At 49.5% G+C, this 7,771-nt stretch overlaps 1 pseudogene; it reads right to left on the bottom strand.

Moving 5' to 3' along the window:
- Positions 1 to 2,468: 2,468 nt before the first annotated feature.
- On the bottom strand, positions 2,469 to 6,267 carry LOC146649011 (uncharacterized; annotated as a pseudogene).
- Between the last annotated feature and the right edge of the window lie 1,504 nt (positions 6,268 to 7,771).

Raw genomic sequence — 7,771 nt, 5'->3', positions numbered from 1 at the left:
CTTACTGTACATAAAGGCGTGGATGTACTCGAAACATCCCTCTGCGTCTCCGCTGGAAAGCTCTGCAGCATCTTTGCCTGGAGCAGGGCTGACTGTAGAAGCAATCTGGAAAAGTTCGTTTGATGACAGCGACAGTAGGCTTTTCCTGATGTCCCATACCAGGCTTTTCCTCTCCTGGTCTGCCATGACGACGTCTTCCCCAGTCTCTCGCAGTAGGTTGCTTTTGGGTCCAGCCCTCTTCCTCACTTGGTCTCAGCTTGTCTCACACAGACAGCTCACTTTGGGGCAGCCGGCATCACGCTGTCAGCTTTACCAGCACGAGGTGTTGTAGGTTGTGGGATTAGCTCATGGCAATGTGGAGAGCCAATCCCGGACGAGCCCCCAAGAATCTGTAACACACCCCAAGCAAGAGGGCGGCTGACAGATTATGTCTGGTTCTGAAAAAAACAGATAAATTATGAGATGGACGACAGGTAGTGTGTTTCCTCTCTCGCTTCTGCCAGATCTTTATTTAAACACATTCATGTGTTCACAACAGGTTGCAAAAACTTCTTAACATCTCTGTCTCACATTCCCAAAGCCCAAAATCAGAATAAACTAAAATAGTATAATAATAGTATAAACAAAAATCTAAACAGTCATCTCTGTTGTTTGTTACTAAGAGCTATAAATCACACTTTTTTTCACACATCGTTTGATAAAGCAAACATTCCAGTATTGTACCATATACTAATGGCGTATCTGTGTAGTGGAAATCTCCACATCAACATTGCAGAGCGATCAGAATTATTATAGGTTATTACACTAACTTTAGACAATAACAGTGACAACATATCAAACTGTCTCTGCGAACACATTAACTCAAATATACAGGAGCCGTGGTGTACTTTTGTTACAAGAGGGTGCCTTAAGTTTAGAAAACAACAAAGCTAACAGCTACTCTAGGATGTGGCGAGCTAAGCTAGCTCCTACTCTCGATCGTAACACATTTCAATGAGCAAAACAGACGAATACAGATCCCAGCAAAACAAACTGCTGGTCAGGTTTTACCCTTATTTGGCATGTAAATTATGTGGACCACATGTGTGGCCTTATTACTTACTAACCTGAAAAAAACAGATAAATTATGAGATGGACGACAGGTAGTGTGTTTCCTCTCTCGCTTCTGCCAGATCTGAAGACGAGCAGTAGCGTCACACTAAACCATCTCACTGGGGCGGAAGTGCCCCCTTGTGGCGTAACTAGGGATCACACCACATGTTGGATCTCCAACAAAAATCACAAGATTAAGGCCCTTCCTTAACAAAACTACACCTAAAAGCTTAAATCACATAATGTGACCACACATTACAGTGTGTCACACACACACCTCACCTCCACCCATTCTGCCTCCAGCAATGCCCCGGGGCGAACCAAGCTTTGGTGTACGAGGGTCTGCGTGCAGCCCGTGTCCACCAACGCCTGGTCCCCTCGAGTCCTTACCGGAATACTGTATGTCCCTCCTGGACCGGGGGAGGGTGCTGGGGCGCCAGCAACGCGAAACACCTGCCCCACTTCCATAAGCGGACAATCCCTCCTCAGGTGCCCCGGCTGCCCGCACTTCCAACACTCCGGCCCCGGCGTCTGTGCTGCTCTCCGTGGCTCGGGGGCGGCTCCACTTGGCTCGGCTCCCCTGGACGGCACCAACGCCGCGAAAGGGTTAGTGGGGCTCAGCGCCGGCAGCCGCTCTGCCTGCCCTGGTGCCGGCACACGGCGCCTCGGGGCCGGCACTGGGGCCTGTTTGTTCGGCCTCCGTCCGGCGTCCCCGGGTTCCCCTGCTCCAGCGGCAAGGTGGTCCTCCGCCAGCGTCACCGCTACCTCCAAGCTTGCGGGCCGGTGGCACCGGACCCATCTCGCCGTCTCCGCTGGCAATCCCTCCGTGAACTGCTCCAGCACCACCTTGTCCACCAGCTTCGTCTCCCCCTCCGATGTTCCCGGTTGCAGCCAGCGCACCGCCGCGTCGCGCAGCTGCCGGGCCCAGGCGAATGGTCGGTCCGTTGTAGCCAGCCGACAGGCCCGGAACCGCCGGCGATGGTCTTCGGCGGTGAGCCCCAGCCTGTCCATCACCGCCCGGCTCACGTCCGTGAAGCTGCTCCTCGACGCCGGAGGCAGACTCAGGGCCGCTGTTTGTGCCTCCCCGGACAGCAGGGGGAGCAGCCGCGGAGCCCACTCCTCCCGCGGCCATTGGCAAGCCTCCGCCGTGGCACGGAAGGTCTCCAAAAAAACCTGTGGGTCGTCCCCGTCCCCCATCCGGGGCTCCGCCACCGACAGTGGCGAGGGCTTCGGCGTGGCAGCGGCCCCGAACTCCAGAACTTGCGTCTGTCGGTCCGTCTGCTCCCGCAGCGCGGCCAGGTGGGCACGCTGGTCGGCCGCCTGATCCCGGCTCATCGTCGACATCTCCGCCAGCATCTGCGCCAAGAATTGCAGAGGCTGGGCGGGTGGCGCGGCCTGTGGGTCGGACATTTCCCCACCGGCACTTTCCTGGGTTTCGGCACCACTTGTGGAATACACCAGGCACAGACGCACACACAGGTAGGTACAGCCAACTTCCACATTTATTGAAGTGATGTTGTTTTGACAGCTGACTCAGTCACACAGTCTGACAGCTCACGAGCCCAGCTGATCTCTCTCTGGCCGCTCCTCCTCGTCTCACTATAAACACAGCGGAGGGAGACCATCATCAGTCCATAAACAACATCAGCTGTTCTTACCGGCCTCGCAGCGCCGCCCTGTTGAGCCTTCCGCTCCACTCCTCCCCTGCAGCTGCGCCCGGGGCCACTCCTCCGCCACAGTGACATGAATGCGGGGGCTGTTTGTCAGATTCCGGGAGCATGGCGTTGTTTCTTGGAGCAAACCGTCATAGTGTACATTCCTGCGGTCACACAATAATTCCAGCAGAAATTTAAGTAGATAGGGCGGGTTGCCACTTAATTTTGTGTTGTGCACATGCGCAGAAACAACAGGTAGGATGGTTTGTGAGGTCGCATGGATTCCCAGAACACATTTCTCTCATTTTTTTGTGAAGTAGATGTTCTCATGACCTATCGAGTGATGCCACTGACCAGCCAATCAGTGGCATGCTGTCCGATGACGTAATAGTTTAATACCTGCTCGGATCGCTTGGAACCCGTCCGAGCAGGTACTAAAGCAGTACCAGGAACTAGTGATGTGACGTTCTGTGTCGAGGCTTCAAAGCTTGTGTCGAGTAATTGAGGGGGCGTTTCCGCGATGCGCGTATCGAGGCTTGCTTCATTTACGGGAGGAGCTGAAAAGACAGTGTCACTATAATTATCGTGCGAGTTACAGGTTTTTCACAATTTGCCTCAAAGTGACACAAGGTCTAAAAACTCCCCATTCAAAGTCTCAGAGCTAAAATACTGAAACTGAAGGCATTTTCTGTAACTTTATTGCAGTTTATTGTTTGATAACAGCATTTTGGTTATTTTGTAAGTGATTTAAGTGTTACTCACATCCTGTCACTGCTGAGATTTCTTCTGCTATGATGGGTCATTGGAGTTTAACTGCCTAACAGTTACATTTATTTCTGTACCTCAATAAATCATGCTCAGTTTTTCCACATGATCTCTCCTTATTGAACTGCTTTTGTAGATAAGCTTCAAGCCAGAAAGCAACAACACCTAAACCAAAAATATTATCATCAGAAGTGAGAAAGTGTCTGGACTATCTCCAGCTGCGTTGCATGTATTAAAGATAACTTCAGACACTGTCTGGTTGTCATGTCTGAAACAGGCTGTACAGTCACACAGATAAAAGACAGCAGTCATGTTTCTAATATTACAAATCAACCAGAAAGATTATGAAGATAAAAGCTGTGAGACCCCACTAGAGAACGGATGGCTTGTTATCATTACATGAAGTGATTTAGAAATAAGCTGCCAAGTGGCTGCTGTGGCTGCTGCTGCTGTTGCCTTTCTAAGATGCCCTCCACAATCTTCTCTATTGAGACTTGTGTCAGTGGTGTAGACAGGGCAGGAGGAGGCGGGTTAAAGACGGCAGGCTCTACGGTGACTACAGGGACACTAGTTGTTTCACTGCCTTCAGTTAAAGACTGCCACAGCAGCTGCTGGGCAGCCACAGGTTTTGGAACAGAGGGTGGGGGCTGAAGGGCAGCTGGTTCATCTTTTCTCAGAGTTTTGTGTTTGTCCCAGTTCAGAGGGACTGGACAGCAGCCTGGCTCTCTGTATTCAAGCCCAAATTGCTCTCCAGTGTCTCTGTCAGAGAGGTGAAGTGCAGTGTACTTCTCCTGACCAGTCACTCTTCTGGAGGCTGCATTAAACTCCACCACTAGAGCTGGATCAAAAACACAAGGTAGCATGACACCTGGCTGCTTAAGGTCCACCAGTCTTTGGTAGTTCCATCGTGCCACCCCTGTCATGTCCTGGGCCTGGAATAGTTCAGTGGAAACGTGAGTCCCGGTGATCCACTGGGCCTGGTGGAAATGATAACCCTCCTGCTGTGAAGTGCCTCGGACAGGAATCCAGATGGGGACCTTGGCACCTTCACCAGGGACATGGTTAAGCTGAAGAGTCCCACCATACCTAAACATTACACCCTCTGAGAGTTCAGGGTCACTTAGGCAGCCACGCAGAATGTGCACTGCGTCACGTCTTCAGCATGGATGGCTTGAAGAGTGGGACGTTGTTGGGGTCTGTGGCCAGGTGAAAATGGTTCAGGACCTTTTCCACTCTGTTCAGCAGCTCAGTGGGTTGTGGTATTTGGATCCTGCAGTGCTCCCTTATGTGTTGCTTTGTGGGATTAGCAGGATGGATGCCACAGAACTTATAAGCATCCTGGAGCCTCTTCAGGTCTGCCTGATCAACCACTGAGAATGCCGCAGAGAGAAGCTGGCAGAAAGTGCTGAACAGAGGAAGATGCTCAGAGGTACACTCCCACAAAAATCGCCTCAGGCAGTGGAACAGGTCCAGTTTTACAATAATGTTCTTGTTGTAGTGGGTTCGAGAGGCACAGCTGTTTGCCACTGGTCCAGATGTGGCCGCAGCAACAACAGCAGGAGTGGTTTTTCAGGCATCCCACGATAGATTTTCGACAGGGATGCAGTCTGGGATCTTAAATGGAGCACAGCAATCCCTAAATGTAAGAAATACAAATACATGTAAGTATATGGAATATTATGTGTGTGCATCAAATTGATCTGAAAAAGAAAAACTCAGTTTTTCCAGACAGATTAGCAGTTTGAATGACAACGATGATTACGGTTTTTACCTTTCCACCCAGTGGTAGCCGGCCTTTTCCACTCCTGCATCACTGTACCTCTTGGCCATTCCCTGGTACATGGGCTCCAAGGACCTTTCTGTGTCAGACTGAACCATGACCCACGAAACAATCAGCCAGTTTTCATTCATTATGGAATAACTGGACATGACCCCAGATGCCAGCATGACTTTTCGTGCCACCTTCCTGATGTGGTCAGACCTGGAAATGTGGCCAAAAGTGCCCTGGAGGAGTTTGGATATGGCTGGATGTTGACGTCGGAATTCGTCGAGCAGGCAGTCAGTCAGGTAATGGCTTGACACAGAGACGCCACACCAGGCATGTGGGTCTTCATAAGACCTGAACTCCTGTGGCTTATTTTCCTTCCTCAGGAACTGCCCAATGGTCCTCTGTCCATGAGCTCCTGCCTCAGAATCCCAGACCGATCCTGTGGCATGGAGGTACGTCAGGTGAGCTCGCTCGTACTTGAGGTGCATGAGTTCATTTATTTGGTTTGCCATGTCTGTTGGAGATTTGCCAGTCCTCCTGAGCTCATCCATAACAGACTTGCAGATGGCCTTTTTGTTTGTAAGAAAAGCAGGGAGAAGGTTGGTAAACCTTTGGGCAGTTTCTCCAGCCATCGTGGATTGTCAGCAAACCAGTTCCTGCGACAAGCCCTGCAGCAGAGTCGTGAAGACAGGATGTAATACTGACCACTGGTGCCAACAATTACACGTGGCCTGCCCACACCAGCAGAGACCACTTGTGAACGAAAGCAACCATGGAGACATGGCAAGATATAATTGTTTCTTAACCTGACCATGATAGCACTCTCAGGTTTCATTTTACATTTTATGCACAGGGCGATTACATCTGATTGGGTCACTTCCAAACTCGTCCTGCCTTTGTCATCATCATCATCATCATCATCATCATCATCTTCTTCATCCGCTTTATCCGAGGCCAGGTTGCGGGGGCAGCAGCCTAAGCAGAGAGGCCCAGACCCTTATCCGGGGGAACACCAAGGCGTTTCCAGGCCAGCCGAGAGATATAATCTTTCCAGCGTGTCCTGGGTCTGCCCTGGGGCCTTTGTACACAGCTTAAATATTTCTGATTGGATCTCACATTTTTTATTTTTTTTTAGACCAAAGTATCAATATATTCCATTGCACTTTTTTGTCTCGTGCACTAGTTTTTAGTTAGTTATTGTTTCCCTTTCATCATGAAAACAAAGGTAACTGACAAAAATTATGACAAAAATAATTGGTCAGTGAAATTAACACTGGATAAGAGCACCCATGCTGATGTAGCATTAACTTGTAGCTTAAAAATAGCACGCACAAACCATTCCATAGGTGCAAGATTTGCATGACAAATTGAGGTATTCAGTACAGTTTCTATTACAACATTTTATTGAGATTGATGCCATATATAGGTTGTTCCCCCAAGGATCAATATAGTCTGTGTAGTTGGAATTACTGGGTGGTCCCATCATGCTGTGTCCACATCAGTCAAATATCTGTTGCAGTCAGCTGGACCACAATTAAATAATTCTGAGCAGCACTTGGCAGACTGCAGCAGCCTGCATGTGTGTGTTCCATGAAAATCAAAAGTAACAGAAACCCTGCCATTCCTCAAGCCTGAATCATTTCAGTCACATTTTCGCCTGGAGATGTCTAAAGACAGGCTGTCTTTTGTTGCCATAGAGACCTGAATCCCCCCCCCCGAACACAGTGTAGAGATCTGGCAGGTTTTTGACCATAATTGCGGGTTGTCACCCTCTGGCAGTAATAGGGGGAATATGTAGCACACAAGCACAAACTCCTTGTCTTGGTACAGAGCTCTCACTGCGGGACCAAAGTGCCACTTAAATCCAGACTCAAATTTTCTGTGATTGCAGGTTCCGATGGAGACATCGCCTGTTCATCATCTCCGCTCCCAACGACGAGGAGTGGGCCTATCAGCAGCAGCCTTACGCCCTCAACAGCCAAGCCTGCAATCTGGGTGAGTCACCAGAAGTCAACCAGTTTCACGTTTCAGAGGTCACTTCAGTTGCTAAAAGCTCAAATATGCTCGCCACCCAAGCTCTAATTGTGTCTCTCTGCTGCTAGGTGCTGTTTAGGTGGTGTAGGTTTTTTTCTCCAAAATCTGCTGCCTGCTGCAACCAAAAAACAAATCTATAAGAAACACAGTTGCAGGCTCAATGAACCGATTGTTAGTGTGATTAACACTTCTTAGTCTAATTTATCGTAAACGGTCATGATGTGCCTGTTCACTGTACTCTGTACCCTATAAGAAATGTTGTAAGAGATTGAACAACTGACCTTCCGATTAGTGGAAGATGCCCAGCCGCCCATAACAATCTTCTGTTTCTGCAAGTCCGAAAGTACAAAGATTCATTTACTGGGAAACAAGCCTGATCCTGATCCTAAACTCCACATCACACTGATCAGATGGCGATGCCTTTCACCCTGGTTTATCTCTGACATCAGCACCAACT

This window comes from Rhamphochromis longiceps, linkage group LG17 (genome assembly GCF_057381845.1).
Source record: "Rhamphochromis longiceps isolate RC_006_pf linkage group LG17, R_longiceps_female_GT1.1, whole genome shotgun sequence".
NCBI lineage: Eukaryota > Metazoa > Chordata > Actinopteri > Cichliformes > Cichlidae > Rhamphochromis > Rhamphochromis longiceps.
Note: the sequence above shows the minus strand (reverse complement) of the source record. Positions and strands in the feature narration are given on the sequence as shown.